Below are 17883 nucleotides of genomic sequence, written 5' to 3'. Positions count from 1 at the left end.
GCATCTTGTCATGCAATCCAGAAAACAACCTTTATCCTAGACTCATTTCCTCCTCTGTCACCTCTAGTTGAGCATCTTTCCTTCGTGCCAAGACCTTCTGGATACACTCTCCCTTTTCCGTTTTCCACTAGTGACTCTTCTAGGTCAGCCACTTCTGTCAGCGTGCACCATGTATTGCTGTGAGATAGCTCAGCTGTTTGTCATATTCTGTTCTCCACTGTCCTAATTTATCTTCCACAATAAATGGGAAATATCTTTTCTAAAAACTAAATATGCATAGAAATGTGCATGTAATAAAACAAATACATGATCACTGTTTTGCAAAATCAAATGACACAGATAACTAGAAAGCAAAAACCAAAGGAACTAAGTATTTCAATCCCAAAGATGAGCAGTGCTATCGGTGCATACTTTTTGTAAGACTTTTATCTCTATGTTTCTAATCACAAACACATATGCAAGAACATAGTTTTCCTTTATTTCCTTCCTCCTCCTTCCTCCTTTTTCTTCTCAATGACATCTTCTAATTTTAGATATGCCAAAATTTTACAGATCATTGTTACTTTATAATGCACTGCATATATATATGTATATATGTGTGTATATATATATATGTGTATATATATGTACATATATGTGTATATACACACATATGCAAATATATAATATATATCCATATATAATTCATTTATAATGGGTGCAGGATATATATATATATATATATATATATATATATATATATATGTATATATATTTCCATCCTAATGTAATTTGTATATGTAATTACATATATATATGTAATTTACCATTTTTAATAGGTGCAGAGTATTTAATTCTATCAGCTTCTTCCTTTAAACAGGTCTCTAGACTGCACCATTCTCTGTCATCATGAACAGTGCTTCAACAGACATATTTATGTTCGCTGTCTTGGCCGCTATTTCAGTAGGTTAAAGTCCTTGAATTAGAATTATAGTAATAATTTACACACATTTATAATTTTGATGCTTATTGTCCAAATACTTACCCTGTGCTAAAAGTGTGCTCATGGAAACTCCCACCGCATTGTATAGATGTCTGCATTTCAACAACATTGAGAACAAAGGTAAAATATGACTCTGTTGTATTTCAGCATTATATCCTCAGTAATTCTCTATGGTCCATGCGAGAAAGTCCTTTTCGTAAGATCTATCTTTCACGGCAGGGCAACTGACATCACTCCACTCTCATTTTATCACTTGTTCCTGCATGCTTAGTCCCCAGCCACGCTATTAAACTCTCGGATCTTGAAAAGTATTGTACTGCTGCAGGCTCGTGCGCCTGTTCATACACCCTGAACAAAAACCAGGTACTGGGGTGAAAATGCATGTTATTGAATGACTGAAGCAATATTTATCATCAGATTCATGGCAGAAATTCTATACTTTGTTGCGAACCGATGAACTAATTAATGGGTTGACCATATTCTTTATTATCTGAACCAAAACTCTTTTAAAGGATAATGTATTAATAATAAATCTGGAAACAGTCAAAAACTGAAACTATCCAAGTAAACCAGGACCTGTGTCACCCTGTGAAGGGACAAAGGGAAAAATATCCACAAGTAGAAGAAACTCTGTGTTATTTTCCCTTCTGTAGTTGTAAAAGGATTACTTCCATACTCCCAGAACGGAAGGCAGGAGAAATGGTCAGATCTCCCAAAATACAGGAAAAATTCCCCAAACAGTAATAGCGTTGTGTGACCAATTCCTAACTTGCTCAAAGCTACACAATTAAACATGTGTCTTTTTAAAATGTTTTTTATTTGTTTATTTATTAACGGCACACAATGTAAAGGTACATCTTAGGAATTTTAAATGAAATGAAATAAGTTACTTAAATTACCTTCTGCAAGCAAGCCTGTGTCTGTCACATCTTTGAATTTACACTCTCTTGCACGGTTGAATGGCCTGTAGTGAGAACTAATAAATGATTTTTAATAAATGGCTGTAATTATGACCAAGCATTTACTGTTTTATATCACTGGGGAGGCAAAGAAGGTCGTGCCTCAATTGAAGTTTTTGTTTGTTTGTTTATTTTGAGAAAGAGAGACAGACAGAGAGGGAGAGCATGAACAGGGGAGGTGCAGAGAGAGAGATAGAGAGATCAAGAGTCCCAAGCAGGCTCTGCACTGTCAGCACAGAGCCCGTTGTGGGGCTCGAGCTTATTAACCAGGAGACCATGACCTGAGCCAAAATCAAGATTCAGATGTTTAACCGACTGAGCCACCCAGATACCCCTTTGTAAAAATGTGTATATATATATATATATATATATATATATATATATATATATAACTATTTGCAGGCCAACAGTGCTACAAATCTACATATTATTTGTGTCCTTAACGGCTGCATATTTTGTACAAATATGCTTCCAGATAAAGTATTATTTTCATCAGAACATCTATAGCATATAACACAAAAGGTGCATTTGACACTATTAAGCTCAGTTGTGGTTAATATTTTGCAAGCAGTTGGCTTCCCCATATTGTGTTACATTGCACTTGCTGGTCTGTATTTTTGCCAATTACCCAGTGGTTCCTAACGAGGCGCAGACTTAAAAAGAGAATATTCCAGAGGTCTGGATACTGTGTTCTGCTTGCCTTCACAATCCTCTAAGTGATGATTTGATGTGTGTATTTGAAAGACCGTGTTAATGACCTGGTAATTGTTTTTGCTGGTTTGCACTGAAGTGTGAAGTGTGTTGATAACTGTCCCCTGGCATTGGAGGGGGAGCAGGGAGCCACACTGATTCTTACCCTGTGGCCGTCTCTCCACGGTCAGACGCTGAACAGCTGTCCATAGAACTGAATAAATCTGTGAGGCGGAAGAGCGATGTAGCATCGCACCTTCCTTTTAAAGGTGCTTATGGTGGAGAAACACAATGATTACTATTTTCGTAATAGGTGGCAGCTGGCCCCCACATGGCTTCATTGAAGTCAGTGAAGTCATTTTGAACTTATTTGCAGTAGGAATTTTTTGTTGTTGAAAAAAAGGCTTATATTTCATATGACACGTTTTTTCAGATGACTGAACCAATGAGATTATCTCACAGGATCGCTTCTAAATTCAACACCGTGAATGAAACTGTTCTTAATGAATTATTTCATGTTTATAAAACCCACTTAGGACATTTGGGATTCTGAAGAGTTCCAATGTCTGGTGTCATTGGGTATGGTGAGAAGTCTTATGTAAAGAGGGCAAATGTGGAATAATATAGGGTTTTTTTTAAGTGTTTTTTTTTTTTTTTTTATTTTTGAGGGAGAGAGAGAGAGAGCAAGCAAGCAGAGGAGGGGCATAGGATTTGAAACGAGCTCTTTGCTGACAGCAGAAGCCCTGATATGGGGCTCGAACTCATGAACCATGAGATCATGACCTGAGCCGAAATCAAGAGCAGGATGCTTAACTGACCTAGCCACCCACACACCCCTAGAAGCAGTTTTAATACCACATTTGACTGATTTGCAGAGCCCTATATAGATACATGATCAAAATACTCAACCATATACATTTCATCTAGAAATGTATGACACCAAAGATATGCATCTTGCTATACACACACACACACACACACACACACACACACACACGTATATAAGCAATGTATATAAATAATTAAATGAATGAAAAAGAAGGGAAAATTAAAATTATGATTGGCACATAATTGAAATAAAAAACCCTGACATTTGAATGAAAAGTCCTCAAAAGTTACAAACAGAGAGGGAGGGAGGCAAACCATAAGAGACTCTTAAAAACTGAGACTAAATTGAGGGTGGATGGGGGGTGGGAGGGAGGGGAAAGTGGGTGATGGGCAGTGAGGAGGGCACCTGTTGGGATGAGCACTGGGTGTCGTATGGAGACCAATTTGACAATAAGTTATATTTAAAAAAAAATTAAAAAGTCCTCAGGAGCAAGCATATATACACACACGTAAATATTTTAAATTTATATGTAAAATGAGTGTCTCTTGATGCAGGGTTCAGGAAACTGAGTGATGGTTATGTAAAATCTTCCGCGAAGCAAGATTTTACTAAGTTCTTTCAGATACGGAATTTTCACAGTGGAGCTCACGTATCAGCTGAAATCATTGGGCGCCCACGCTTTGCCTCTGCCCTCCGGCCCTGCCCGAGCTCAGCCTGCCTCTGCATACCTTCCTTGGAGATGTGCCCTTGGGACTAGTTGGCTGAATCCTCAGGGATAACGTCCAGGCTGTGGTCTTCACTGATCACACCCGATGTCTTGAGAATGAAGTGAAAACCTCCACGTGGCTCGGCACTGAGAAATTTACCAACTTCTCTCACTTGATTCTAGATCCCCAAACGCACATCCCAGCCCAGTTAAGCAGCACTGCTCCCTAACGCGCCCCTATTTTCCTCCCCCTGTGCAGACACATTTCTCCACATTCTGCTGGGCCTTGTCCGGGCTTGGCTCACATTTCTCGATGCTTGTTGTGGCTTGTTCTTGGGCCTTGCAGCCCGATCCTGTCCACAGCTCTACGCAGGGCCTCCCTCAGCACTGCCTGCCTGCAGACCACTCTTCCTCAGCATCCGCCATGCCTCATGGCTCTTGTCATCACACCGAGGCACTCAGGGTCCTTCCCCCAGTGGCACTTCCTGCCATTGATTCGTCTACCACTTGTTAGGAGAACACCGGCAGGGCAGAGTATTTTCTGCTCAAGGTATCACAGTAGTTGGTCGGTGTCCTGCTTTTTTCTGGTTACTCATGTAGGACTTTCAGTTTTCCTAGCCCTGGTTCTCTTGACATATGGTTCTGATGACTTCTGCTCCTCCTTGGATTTGTTTTCTGTCAATATTTTCCATCTGTGGATGTTCTGAAGCATTTGGTATTCCAGTTAACATAACCAGGCTAAGATAACAACCCTCACCAACTCAACGAAACCTAGATGCTACCATCTGTTGGCCATTTCTACTGACTGGTCAGTTAGTCCTTTGGCCACCATGTTGAGGTGACTATGGGAGTCTTGCTTCAGGATCTCATCATGGCGGCAACTGGGGGTCTGTCCAGTCCTGCCTATTTTTGATTCTAAGTCCTTCCCTTCTTTTGGACCTCTCTTCACCCCAATATTGGGTTACTGTAGCAGCAAGCTCCCTGGCCCCCCCCCCCCCCCCAGCTCTGGCCCTCCTCCAGATCCGAGGCTGGTTTCCTCCAGTCGCCATCTTCCTCAGACCCAACTATGTTTATAGCACACACTTGCCAATGTGCCGTGGGCGTGACTGTATCTGATTCACACTTCATATTAAACTAGTCAGAAGGTTTCACGGTGTTTCCTCCCACTTTCAATATGTACCTATGTCCTCCTGACTCCTCCTCCTTCTCCGCTTCTTCCTCCTTCTCCTCCTTCTTTTGCAAAATGTAAAACTTAAGCAGCTTTATTTTAGAATGCAATTGCCGGAGGTTGTCATGGCAGAATTGTCCTGAAAGAAGGAATTTATCGTAACAATGACATTCAGTAATCATAAAGTCAACAGATTAAGATTATATGTCTAATATTTATTCAAAGTTATAGTATGGGCTTCTGCAGATTTCCCCTAAGTTTTATTGAGGTATATTTGACAAATACAAAATGGTATAGATTTAAGGTATAAAACATGATGTTTCAATATATGTAAACATTGTGAAGTGACTACCAGAATCAAGCCAAGTGACCTATTCATCACCTCACATAGTTACCTTTCCTTTTAAATTAGGGTAATTGAGTTACCTTAATTGTGAGAACAGTTGAAATCCATTCTTTTGGCAAATTTCAAGTGTGTAATACAGTATGGTTACTAGTCACAGCACTATACGTTACATCTCCAGAATTAGTCATCTTGCATCATGAAAGTTTGTACCCTTTGAATAATATTGCCCTGTTTCCCCCACCCCACATCCCCTTCTTCTCTTCAAGCTTTTCCTTTCATTGTTTTCACACAATAAAATATTATCCTCATTTCTGCCTCAAGTTGCTACTCTCATAAAGAATACTTCTTGTCTATCCTCTTTTTATATTTTGTCTATTCTGTGGAAAGCATTGACCTAGATGTGAATGAGATACAGTAGTAACGAATTTATAATATAACCCTTAAGAGCACATACATACACATACTGTTATTCTAAATTATTAATGTATGTTTCAGGTCTCTTTGGAAAATAAAACACAGAGAAAGTAAATGTCATCAAAATTCTATGATTTAATATATGAACAAATTAAGTTCTACTCTCTGTGCACTACATAGGAATCTGCTTTTCTGTCACTGTATAAATATGGATATTTGTATATGCACGTATCGGTATATGTATTTATGTGTGTGTATATATACGTACATATGATGGAATGTATACACACATATATAAAGTAAAGACAAATATTGTTATAAGCAATTCTTTGCTTATTTTTTACTCAATAAAACATGAACATCTCTTTCGATCTATTTGTTTATGTGTCTACTCACTCACTTTAATATTTTCAGTGTCCGTTAAGTATGACTATACTAAAACTTGTTCAGCCATTCCAAGGTAATAGATATTTTGGTTGTTTCCAAAATGTTGTTCTCATAAGCAGTGCTGCAGTGGCCATCACTGTTACTGTCATGGGTCCAGTAAAGTCCCGCTGTAATTGTTGACTACTCAAAACCTGTACAGTCTCGCCTTCCCCATTAGGTTCTTCTTGCCTCGGTTGCCATGGATATCCTACCTCTAGAGTGTTGTCAGTTTTGAGGCATCTAGTCTTCTGACAAATTCTCATAATAGTAAAGAAGCTAAGGCACTAAGCAGATATAAGATTAGATTGTGGATCAGCCACCTGTGTCACATACTTTGTTTTATAAATTGGCTTATCCGAAGAGGCAATTAATGACCTCCAAATTATTATAGAAATCCCTTAAAGGGGGTGCCTGGGCAGCTCAGTCGGTTAAGTGTCCGACATCACCTCAGGTCATGATCTCAGGGATCGTGAGTTCGAGCCCCGCGTCAAGCTCTGTGCTGACAGTGTGGAGCCTTCTTGGGATTCTCTCTCTCCCTCTCTCTGCCTCCTGCCTGTCTCTATCTCTCAAAAATAAATAAATAAACATAAAAAAAGTTCCTGAGGGTATCTGGGCAGCTCAGTTGGGCATCTGACTCTTCAACTCAGGTCTTGATCTCGGGCCGTGATCTGATTTCGGCTCAGGTCGTGATCTCACTTTGTGAATTTGAGCCCGACATCCCGCTCTGTGCCAACAGTATGGAGCCTGCTTGGAATTCTCTCTATCCCTTTCTCTCTGCCCCTCCCCTACTCCTGCTATCTCTCTCTCACAAAATAAACATTATTTTTTTTTAATCCCTGAAAAGAAAGTGGCTAGTGTATTCATACTTTAGCAAATTTGTGATGGTGGTCCTCCTATAAATCTGAAATACTGTCATGTTAGTGCAGACCCTATTTAAGTATGTTCTCATGTATCCATAAATTAATTTTATTGTATTTATCCCAACCTTACATTATCTGACAAAAGGCATTCAGAGTGGGTTTTTTTTTTTTTCCTTTCCATAATTAATTGGTTGGTTGGTTGGCTGGATGGTCAGTTGGTTGGCTTGCTGATTGGTTTTAGGAGTCATGTATATCTATTACTTAAGTACATTCAGTTCTCCAGTGTCACACTTTAAAATCTCCTCACATGATGGACAGTAAAATGGCATGTCTATAATATGGGGTAAACTACTCCTGGAATAGTAACCCTCTTCTAGGCTGTCTTCAACACATAATACATTTTCTACCTCCATGAATTTCAAGAAATAAGCATCATTCATTTCCATTTAAAGTAAGTAACTTTCCATAATTGTATCAATTTCAAAGAAAACTGACATTTAAAAATTAATGAAAATAGTTCTGTTCTTCCATACCGATGTTCAAGGTGGAGTTACTTTATATGCGCATTGAATTGACCTAGAGTAAAACACAGTTTACGTGGACCTCCTGACCCACTCACACGTGGGCTCTGTGAGTGGAGCATGTCCGTGCAGACATTCCTGCGTCAGAACAGACCTGTACAACGCACGTCAGATTTGAATCCTCTGAACTTAAGAAAATGTCTTCTGCATCAGGATCCACATGTCTCCCCGCTTCCGTTTGTCTGATTCAGGCTAACCCAGTTCTGACGATGTTTGCAGTCTACTTAGGACGATTTAATTTTCTGATGTCTAAAGGAAGGTTAGCACAGTTCAGAAGGACCTTTACACGTGCCTAAAAATGCTCTTTCTAAAAAGACATTTTTGAGAACCCCTTAATTTGGCATATACTACTTATTTCAAAGTGTAATGGAGATTTAACATTCCTGTATTTAAAATATGTAAAAACTCAAGGTCTGTGTGCTGATCTGATTTTTAAGGAGAACGTTTACACCATATAGGTGGTATAAACCATCAGTTTTCAAGCTTTGTATCAAGACATTTTTCAACTTTCCAGTAATTCTCTGTCCTTCCTTCCAAATCATAGTGCTGTTTCCCTGTGGATAGCCCTGCTCTCTGTCACAGAACCACACCTCTGTGTCTCAGAGGGGGGAAGGATTCCACTGTGACTGTAAAACTGCTTTTGCGCGATTGCTGTAATGGCCTCGCCGTTCCATCCAGTACTTCAGAACATGAGTCCACAAAATCCCCTTCCTTGTAGTCAAGGCTCTGTCATGGAACATCTTTCCCATTCTAGACCTGGGTGTCAGTGCCCCTGCAGGATTGGGGAAATCTGTCCTCGGGTCCAACAATGACTGGCCTCACTTTCCAGTGTCTAAAACCACGTCTGGAATTTGGAAAGCGGGATGTCCTGAGGTGCCTGTGTCACAGTGGGAGATGATGCTTACAACCGCAGAGAGCATCAGATCCAGGCTGGCCCCAGGCTTGAGCCCAGAGGGGATGGGATGCCCTACAGTGAATAATTCTTGCCATCAGTCACGTCTGTATGGCACAGAATAACAAAGCACACTGTGGTTGAGTATCAGACCTCAGCTATGAATAGCAAAGACCATTATTTAAAAAAAACAAAACAAAACAAAACAAAAAAAAAAAACCTTTTTATACCTCTATTTAAAAAATCTGAAAAGATGGGATGCCTGGGTGGCTAAGTCAGGTTGAGCATCTAACTCTTGATTTTGAATCAGGTCACGATCCCCGGGTCATGGGATCAGGCCCCACGTTGGGCTCTGCACGGAGTGCAGATTCTCCTTGCTTGAGATTCTCTCTCTCCCTCCCACTGCCTCTCTCTCCCACTTGTGCACTCTCTCCCTGTCTGTTAAAAAAAATCTGGAAAGGAATTTACCAATTCTGAAGTTATGAGTAGGGAAGTAAAGGGTGCTAACCAAGCCTGGTTGTGATGGAAGTCACATATCCAGTAAAATCTGTTCTCCTAGGTTCCCAGAAGACAGATAAGTTTGTTTCATCCACTGCCTCTAATTTTAAAATGTATTTTGGCATAAAAAGTGTATTCATCTGTTGGAATTTCCAAATATCTTAAAGATGGGAGTGGGTGGGAGATACTACAATACAGAAAAGAAAGTGCCAGAAGATATCAGCTAATATTGCTGGAGAAATCAGCCGATTTTAGAAACAGAAAGGCATTTCATCCACTGTTGTGCTGAATCCTTAAACACTCTGTGTCACAGGCTCTGTTATTAGAGTTTTTGCCTTAAAGGTAAAAAACTGAGTCATGAAGAGGTAAAGTGTACCTCTTTCACCACTATCCAGTGCTGCCTCAGCTCTGGAGGCGGAGGGAGACTGGTGCTTATGGTAGGTACAGGCTCGTCCTGACAGGTGGCTGGCGCGTCCTGAGAACAGGTGTTATTGTGTTCACGTTGAGCTGTGAGCGGGGATGTGCTGAGAGGGCCAGTGGTGCGACGCTGTTCCGACCAAGGAAGCAGACGTCTCCACCACGTACACACGAGCTGCGTGTGCCCTCTTTGTGTGTCTGCTCATCACGTAGTTACGACGTCCATGGAGTGTCCGCGTGTCATCTGTCTGGGGCCTAGGAACACAGTGGTGCCCAGACCAGGTGCCGATAGGTGCCACGAAAAGCAAACAAACAAGTCAATGAACGGATAAAATTTAACAAAGGGATAGAGGCTGATGAGGTCAAGGTCATGGAATGGGGGTGTGATGTGTGCCTGAGACTGTGTGCAGGGCGGTCGCCTGAGCTGAGCCCTGGAAGATGTGAGGATGGGGGAGGGGAGGTCAGTGTAGGCAGTGCCAATGTCCTGTGGTAGGAGTGAGTTGGACGAAATGAGAAGCACCAGAAAGGCAGTGGGGTTGGAACAGGTGGGTGAGGGCAGAAGTGGCAGGCGCTCAGATTTTGGATACATTCCTGAGGAAGAGGCTTCGGAAGACTTGCTGACGATTGAGTATGGGAAGAAAAGATCCAGAAGGTTAATACATAGCTCCAAGGCCTAGGAATTGGGCAGCTGGAGGGATGGCCATACTGTGGCCCCTTGTTTCTACACCGGATACCTTTATTCCTTTTTCCTTTTCTTCCTTTACCTGGCCTTTTACCTAGAACTCTTCCCAATCAAAAATAAGGGAAATTATAGTAAAATCTAAGAACGGGGAGCATTTAAGGGGCACCTGTGTTGCTCAGTCGGTTAAGCATCCGACTTCAGCTCAGGTCATGATCTTGCAGTTCGTGAGTTCGAGCCCCGCATCGGCCTCTGTGCTGATAGCTCGGAGCCTGGAGCCTGCTTCCAATTCTGTGTCTCCCCCTCTCTCTGCTCCTCCCCTGCTCATGCTCTGTCTCTCTCTGTCTCAAAAATAAATAAAACATTAAAAAAATTTTAAGAAAAAGTTTTTTAACATTTTGTATTTATATTTGAGAGACAGAGACAGAGAACGAGACGGTGGGGAGAGAGGCGCAGAGAGAGAGAGGGAGACATAGAATCTGAACCACGCTCCAGGCTCTGAGCTGTCAGCACACAGCCCAATGCAGGATTTGATCCCACAAGCTATGAAATCATGACCTGAGCTGAGGTTGGACAATTAACCAACTGAGCCACCCAGGAGCCCCACTTTTTTTTTTCTTTTATTACTATCATAAATGTTAAACACGTACAAGAAAAACATCATACATTTCTGTTAAATAATTGGTTTACAACAAAACAATTTATTTGTTTCATAAAGGTAGGCTCAGTGGCTTTGACTTACAGGTAGCAAATATATGTAAGTTAAATTACATTTTTCTCAAAGTCAAGCTTATTAGTGTGAAGTAGTAAAGTTACTGTGTAAACAGTAAATGAATAAGAATAGAAACAGAACCTACAGTTTTACACAGGATTGGAACGTATTTTCTTGTTTCATGATATGGCCAGGCACAAATACAGGCACAACGATAGAAAAATAGTGCACACAAGTGTTGATCTCTTGCCCACTTACAAATCTATGCACATCCAAGAAGTGGGGTTTTTATAACTACAAACGTAAAACCAAGTGTATTTCTTTTATGTGAAAATTGCTTTTTTGCTTCACAATTTTTTGCTTCTCAGTGTAAATCTGACCTAAGCACACAAGACTTTCATTTTTTTTTTTTTTTGCTGAATGGTGACTTTCTGTCTTCATTCCTGATGCTTGAAAACAAGACGCTCGCTCACACGTGTAAGAAATTCACCTTGCAGCCAAGGGGTTCCCGTTTTCTTAGATGTGGCAGAATGTTCCTCTTCCTTAGACTCCAGGGGCTTGGGCAGGGGTGATGACACCAGACCACAGTTCACATTCCTGTTCTTCCCTCAAAGTCCAGCTCTCCAGCTGAACAGAAGATTTGGAGAGAGAGTTCCTCACCCAGCTCTCCACTTCTGTGAAGAGAGGGGAAATACTAGTTGGTCCCATTCTGTGGTTTTTCCAGAATGTTTGAAAACGACAGGCGGTATTTGATGTCCTTCCCTGTTCTAGACCCAGTCATCACTGGAAACGTTTTAGGATTTTCTTTTGCAACATGGTTTCTCCAATGTGCCGATTTCCTTTTAAATTCAGTAGTATGATTGTATCAAGCCAAATCATTTTCTCCACGGGGCTAAGGAAGCCACTTCAGCAGGTTCACTTGATGAGAAAGGACTGCTAATGCTCATATCTTCCGCTTTTTCATTGTCAGTAACATTCTTTGTCTCAGTGTCCAGTCTTGAAACATTCTGAAACTTGTCTTTATCTTACCCGGCTAAGTATTTCTTACAGCATTGCTCAAAAGCTCTTCAGCAGGTACCCCACTGCAAAGCAAACAATGTGTGGTGAGGACATCAGGGTTTTTTTGTTTGTTTTTGTTTGTTTCTTTCAGCAGTAGAGGCAGAACTTTCCATGAGGTCAACAATCGATGGGAATGGTCTGTACAGATGCTGACACGAGTTTCTCCAAGATCTCTTGTTTCCAGACAAGAGAACAAATCATTAAATGCATCTTGGTCTTTGCTTATTTAAAGCAGAAAAAAAATTCTTAAATTTCACCACGAGTTTTGTTAGTGGATCTTTTGACTATCGCCTTGATAGAGGAGCTGCTTCGTAGAGATCTTTCTCGGTATCAGGGACATGTTATCAACGTGTTGACTTTTGGAGCAGTGCAGAGTAGAAAGTATTTCGGCTCCTTGTATCCTATTTTAGAATTCTCACTGTATAGTCACTGTAGTTTTTCATGCCGCATTACTAAGGTTTCACCAACTGTTTGACTTTGCCTTTTCTGGTCAATAAATTCTGCTGCTAAATGACTTACTTCCTGAGCCTCTCCACCAGTGTGACTTTTTGTTCCTCAGCGAAAGCTTTACTCTATTTGAGATTCCAGTAGCCTTTAAAATAATCAGCGCAATTACCCATTGAGTGGCTTTGATTTGAAGTGAAGCGTCCTCAATTTTGTTGAAGTCAGTACTGCGTTTGTAAGGTGTTTTCCAGTAGCGATGCGCAGTGAAGGGGACCACTTACATTCCCCACGTAAAACCCACGACAGACGGCTTTCGTTGTCAAGGCAGAGTTCCTTTGTGTTTCATGTGGCATTAGCTCAGTGAGACGATTCAAAAGATTCTAATGCTGTATCATTAACCTTACCGGAATTGTCAATAGACCTAGAATACTCCTCTTCTACTTCATACGTCATCTTTAGAAATTGCCACTTTGGTCCATCAGATACGTGCACATGACAGAAGTGGCAATAAAATATGAAACAACAGGGGGGCACACATAATTGAATGAGCGGATAGTGAAAATATAGACACTTCATCCACCTGTCAATCCCACAGTTCTCACTTGACAATATATACAGTAACATCAGTGTGTGATGAGTCCAGTTGGGTAGTGGTGTGTAAAAACCCCTCTTTACAATGAAATTCTTGTCTCAATATTTTATCGCAAAGTGAAGCTTCTTTCCTTTATGAGACATTCAGCAACACGCTAAGGGAAGTTTGGGGAGATAATTCCGAGGAAAGGGAACACCATCGATGTGGCTCTGCGTTCATCGGCCGGCTCCCAGCCTCATGTCGGGAATCAGCAGTGCATTCACCCCATGAGGACACTCTCTGCCCTAGTTTGGGGAACCTTCCACTACAGAATCACCAGCGCATCCCTCAGTCAGTGTCCATCACCCTGAGCATCGGCACCGTGCGGCGGGTCAAGTTGAAAACACCAGTCTCACGCAAAACCGCCTCCTGTGATGCCAGTTAAGGAAACTCAGGCATTGAATGGTTCCAAGCAGGAGATATTGGTCGTTCAGATGAGTTAAGTGAGAGTCAAAGGAGGTATGGATTTGAGAGCTATTCCGGGGGTGATGCTACCAGGATACCGCAGTGGGAGTTAGGACTTTGTTTAGACGGTTCTGTGAGTGAGTGTGTAGAAAGATGAGAAGCAGACGCTCTGAAGAGTGTGCGGCAGGACGCGCACTAGGTTTCTCCTGGCCTCCCCTGCCCATCGTCCTTGGGCACAGGGCTACCATGTCAGCAGGCACGAAACAGAGCTCCTGGGCCCTTGCCTGCAATCGGACTTTCTAGCCGCCGATTCCGGGATTCCACTGGTCTTTTGTTTCTGAATCTACTGGGTTCCTCATCAAGAAATCAATGGCATAAATGTGGGAGTTTGGGGGAAGTATTGACGTGCTTCCTGGAGCTGAAGCTTCTTGGGGCTTTTCTGATTTGAGCGAGGGGATATGTTTTCCAAGAGAAGCAAGGGCACGTTACAGGAAGCCCGGAAGGGAATACTGTATGGTTCTGGCGTGCACCAGGAAGTCATGTGTGAAGTCCAATGCCTGTGAGGACGAGTCCAGAGACCCAGCCACATGGAGGAAACAATTAATTCCAGCTTCCTAGGGGCCACTTTATAGTCACATATTGAATTGAAAACCACTAAAATCTGACAATGTATATATTATCTTCAGAAAACAAAGTTATCAAATGAGAAAAACAAATTGATCCAAATGTATAAGACCTCTAGGTTTCCTTTCTAGTAGGGTACTTTTCTGGTTTTGGTATCAGGATAATGCTGGCCTCAAATAATGAGTTTAAGAGTCTTCTCTCCTTGTTTGTTTGTTTGTGGGTTTTTTTGGAAGATTTTGAGAAAGATTAATGTTAATTCTTCTTTAGATGTTTGGTAAAATTCGCCAGTGAAGCCATATGGTCCTGGTCTTTTCTTTGTTGGGAGGTTTTGACTTACTGATTCAGTCTCCTTATTAATAGCAGTCTGTTAAGATTTTCCATTTCTTCCTGATTCAGTCTTATAAACTGTAGGATTCTAAGAATTTTTCTGTTTCTTCTAGGTTGCCCAGTTTGCTAATGTATAATTGTCCATAGTAGACTTTTATGATCCTTTGTATCTATTGTGGTATCAGGTGTAATTTCTCCTCTATCATTTATAATTTTGTTCATTTCAGTTCTTTTCCTTTTTTTCCCTTGGTCAGTCTAGCTAAGGGTGTGTCAATTTAGTTTATCTCTTCAAAGAACCAACTCTTAGTTTGGTTAGTCTTTTCTAATCTTTTCCTGTTCTCTATTTCATTTATTTCTGCGCTAATCTTTATCATTTCCTTTCTGTGTTAATTTGGGCTGAGTTTGTTCTCATGGGGGTTTCCTTATACGTAACTCCCCTCCTTTCTCTTGCTGACTTTTGACAATGTAATCAAAATGTGTCTCAGGGCAGCCCAACACAGGATCAACCTATTTGGGGTCCTTTGAGTCTAGGGGATCTGGATGTTCATTTGTCTCCTCTGGTTCAGGAAGCTTTGGGCCATTATTGTTCTAAATATACTTGGTGGCTCATTCTCTTTCTTTTCTCCTGGAATTTCCACTTGAATATTCTTTCTTTTTACTGTGTCCCATAATTCCCATAGGCTTTCCTCACTCTTTCTCATTCTTTTTAAATTTTTGTGTCCTCTTTTTTTTTTAATGTTAATTGATTTATTTTGAGAGGGAGAGAGCAGGGGAGGGACAGCGAGAGAATCCCAAGAAGGTCCGTGCTGTCAGCACAGAGCCTGACGCAGGGCTAGAACTTACAAACCATGAGATCATGACCTGAGCTGTAATTAAGAGTCAGATGCTAACCCGCTGAGCCACTCAGGTGCCCCTCTTTTCTCCCTCTGATTGGGTAATTTCCAATGTCTTATCCTCCAAATTGCCAGTAGTTTCTTCCATATGTTGTCAACTCTACTTCTGAAACTTTTGAATTCTTTAGTTCAATTATTGTTCATTTCAACTCTAGTTTTTGTGTGTTTTTTTTTAATTTTTTAAATGTTTATTTATTTTGGAGAGAGAGACAGGGTGTGAGCAGAGGAGGGGCAGAGAGAGAGGGAGACAGAATCCGAAGCAGGCTCCAGGCTCTGAGCTGTCAGCACAGAGCCCGATGCGGGGCTTGAATCCAAGAACATTGAGATCATGATCCAAGCTGAAGTGAGGCGCTTAACTGACTGAGCCACCCAGGAGACCCTGTTTTGTTTTGTTTTGTTTTGTTTTGTTTTGTTTTGTTTTGTTTTGATGATTGCTACTTTCTTCTGGTTTCTCATTAAGCTTCTTGTTTTGTTCATGCAGAAAATATGGAACATTTCATCAATATGTGTGTCATCCTTGCTCAAGAGCCATGCTAGTCTTGTCTTTATTGTTCCAGTTTTAGTATGTGTGCTGCTAGCCAAACACAAAGCTTGATGTGAAACTGTATGTGCCCCCTCAGTGCCTTTGCTGATGCCACTCAGCGCCCCTCCCCCTTGAATATGGCACATTGCGGGCTCGGCTCTTTTTCCTGTTGACACTCGCTCCATCCTGTAGCTTGAAATACTGTAGTCTATAGGTTGCCCTCTTCCAAAGATTTCTCTAGACTGATTCCCTACTCTGAACTCTACATGCATCCGGTTGTCTACTCAGCTTCTGCATTTACATGTCCAATAGGCATTTCAAACATAGCTCGTCCAGAACAGACCTAGATTTTCTCTCCAAAACCTGTTCCTACCATCCTCTTCTCGGACAATGGCCGTTTCTCTCTGTCAGTTACGTAGGTTACAAAATAAACTCCATAGTGATTTCCAACTCCGTCTCTCATACCCCGCCTCTCTCCGCAAACACCTACAAATACTCTACGCCCCAGAGCCGGTATCCAGCCCTCCCCCACTTCCGTTAATCACACAGAGGTCTCGGCAGCCATTGCGTCTCACGTAGATTTTCGCAACTCTCTCCTGACTGATCCCCTTATTTCTGCTTTTGCCCCTGTTCAGCTTTTGCCCCTCAACATAGTAACCAAAGTGATTCTTTTAAAAGTTGCTGTGTATCACTCCTACGCTCAAAACTCTGGCGACCTGTCGCCTGTCTCTGTAGAAAATCAGAAGTCCTAATGATGTTCTTCAAGGCTCCCCATAAGCCTCCCCCCATGGCCCCTCGGTCCCGTGTCCTGCTCCAGCCCCACACTGCCCCAGCTCATCAGCGTCCTCGTGGTTTCTCAAACACATCGAGCACTCTGTGTCTCAGGGCTTCCGTCTTCTCCGTCCGACACGATCTCCTCTCGGATATGTGCAGACTGATCTGCCACGTGCTATAGATCTCTGTGCGGCCTGGGAGCAAACCCCTCCCTGCCTTCCACCTCCGTCTCCCTGCTCGCTGCTTCTCCCTGGTACTGCCCCCGTGGGACATGCAAATAGCCAATGATGCGTCTGTTGCCTCTGACACCGCCCTAGAGGGCAAGTAAGGGCAGAGGCCACGTCTGTTCATTCACCACTGTATTGGCAATCCTAGAACTTTACTTGGAAAATGGCAAATGATCAAAAGTATTGTGGAATGATGACATAATGGAATTCGTACCTTCGGAGCTGTGGGGGGAAAATAATGCCAAGGGGCTCGAGCGAATGATGTATTTTACATAATGTCTTCCAGGCCCATCCATGCTGTCGCCAATGGCAGGATTTGCTTCTGTTTTAAGGCTGAATAATATTTCATTGCATGGATAGACCCTTTTCTTTTCTCATTCATCTGTGTACCTTCGGGTTGCTTCCATATCTTGGCTACTGTGAATGACGCACGGCCCTGCTTCCATGAGGCATCTAAAATAGCTGAAGGTTTAGAAGTAGACATTAGGGTGGTGATTATCACAGGCTGGGGGAGGACCGCGTGGACAGTTCTTGTTTAATGGGCGTAAAATCACAGCTCTCCAAGACGAGTGTGTTTCAGAGATCTGCTGTACAACATCGTTCCTAGAGTTAACAATAAGACGTTGGGCAATTAAAAATTTATTGAGAGGATAGATCTCATGTTAACTGTTTTTCCTACAAGAAAGAGGGGGCACAAGGATCCTTCTGGAGGTGAAGGAAATGTTTACTACCTTCCTTGTGGTGATGGTGGCATGAGTGTATGCATGTGACTAAGCTCATTAAACTGCATGCATTAAGTATGTGTGGGTTTTGTGAG

The 17883-nt window shown here is 41.9% G+C and overlaps 1 protein-coding gene and 1 non-coding gene across 2 annotated transcripts in view; one reads left to right on the top strand and one right to left on the bottom strand.

The window, feature by feature from the left end:
- CSMD1 (CUB and Sushi multiple domains 1) overlaps positions 1–17883 on the top strand; it is a 681511-nt gene that overhangs the window by 138670 nt on the left and 524958 nt on the right.
- Positions 16023–16128, bottom strand: LOC122218775. The gene has a single exon (XR_006202106.1). It is a non-coding gene; the product is annotated as a U6 spliceosomal RNA (small nuclear RNA).

This window comes from Panthera leo, chromosome B1 (genome assembly GCF_018350215.1).
Source record: "Panthera leo isolate Ple1 chromosome B1, P.leo_Ple1_pat1.1, whole genome shotgun sequence".
Taxonomy (NCBI): domain Eukaryota; kingdom Metazoa; phylum Chordata; class Mammalia; order Carnivora; family Felidae; genus Panthera; species Panthera leo.
This window is presented reverse-complemented; position numbering and strand designations above follow the sequence as displayed.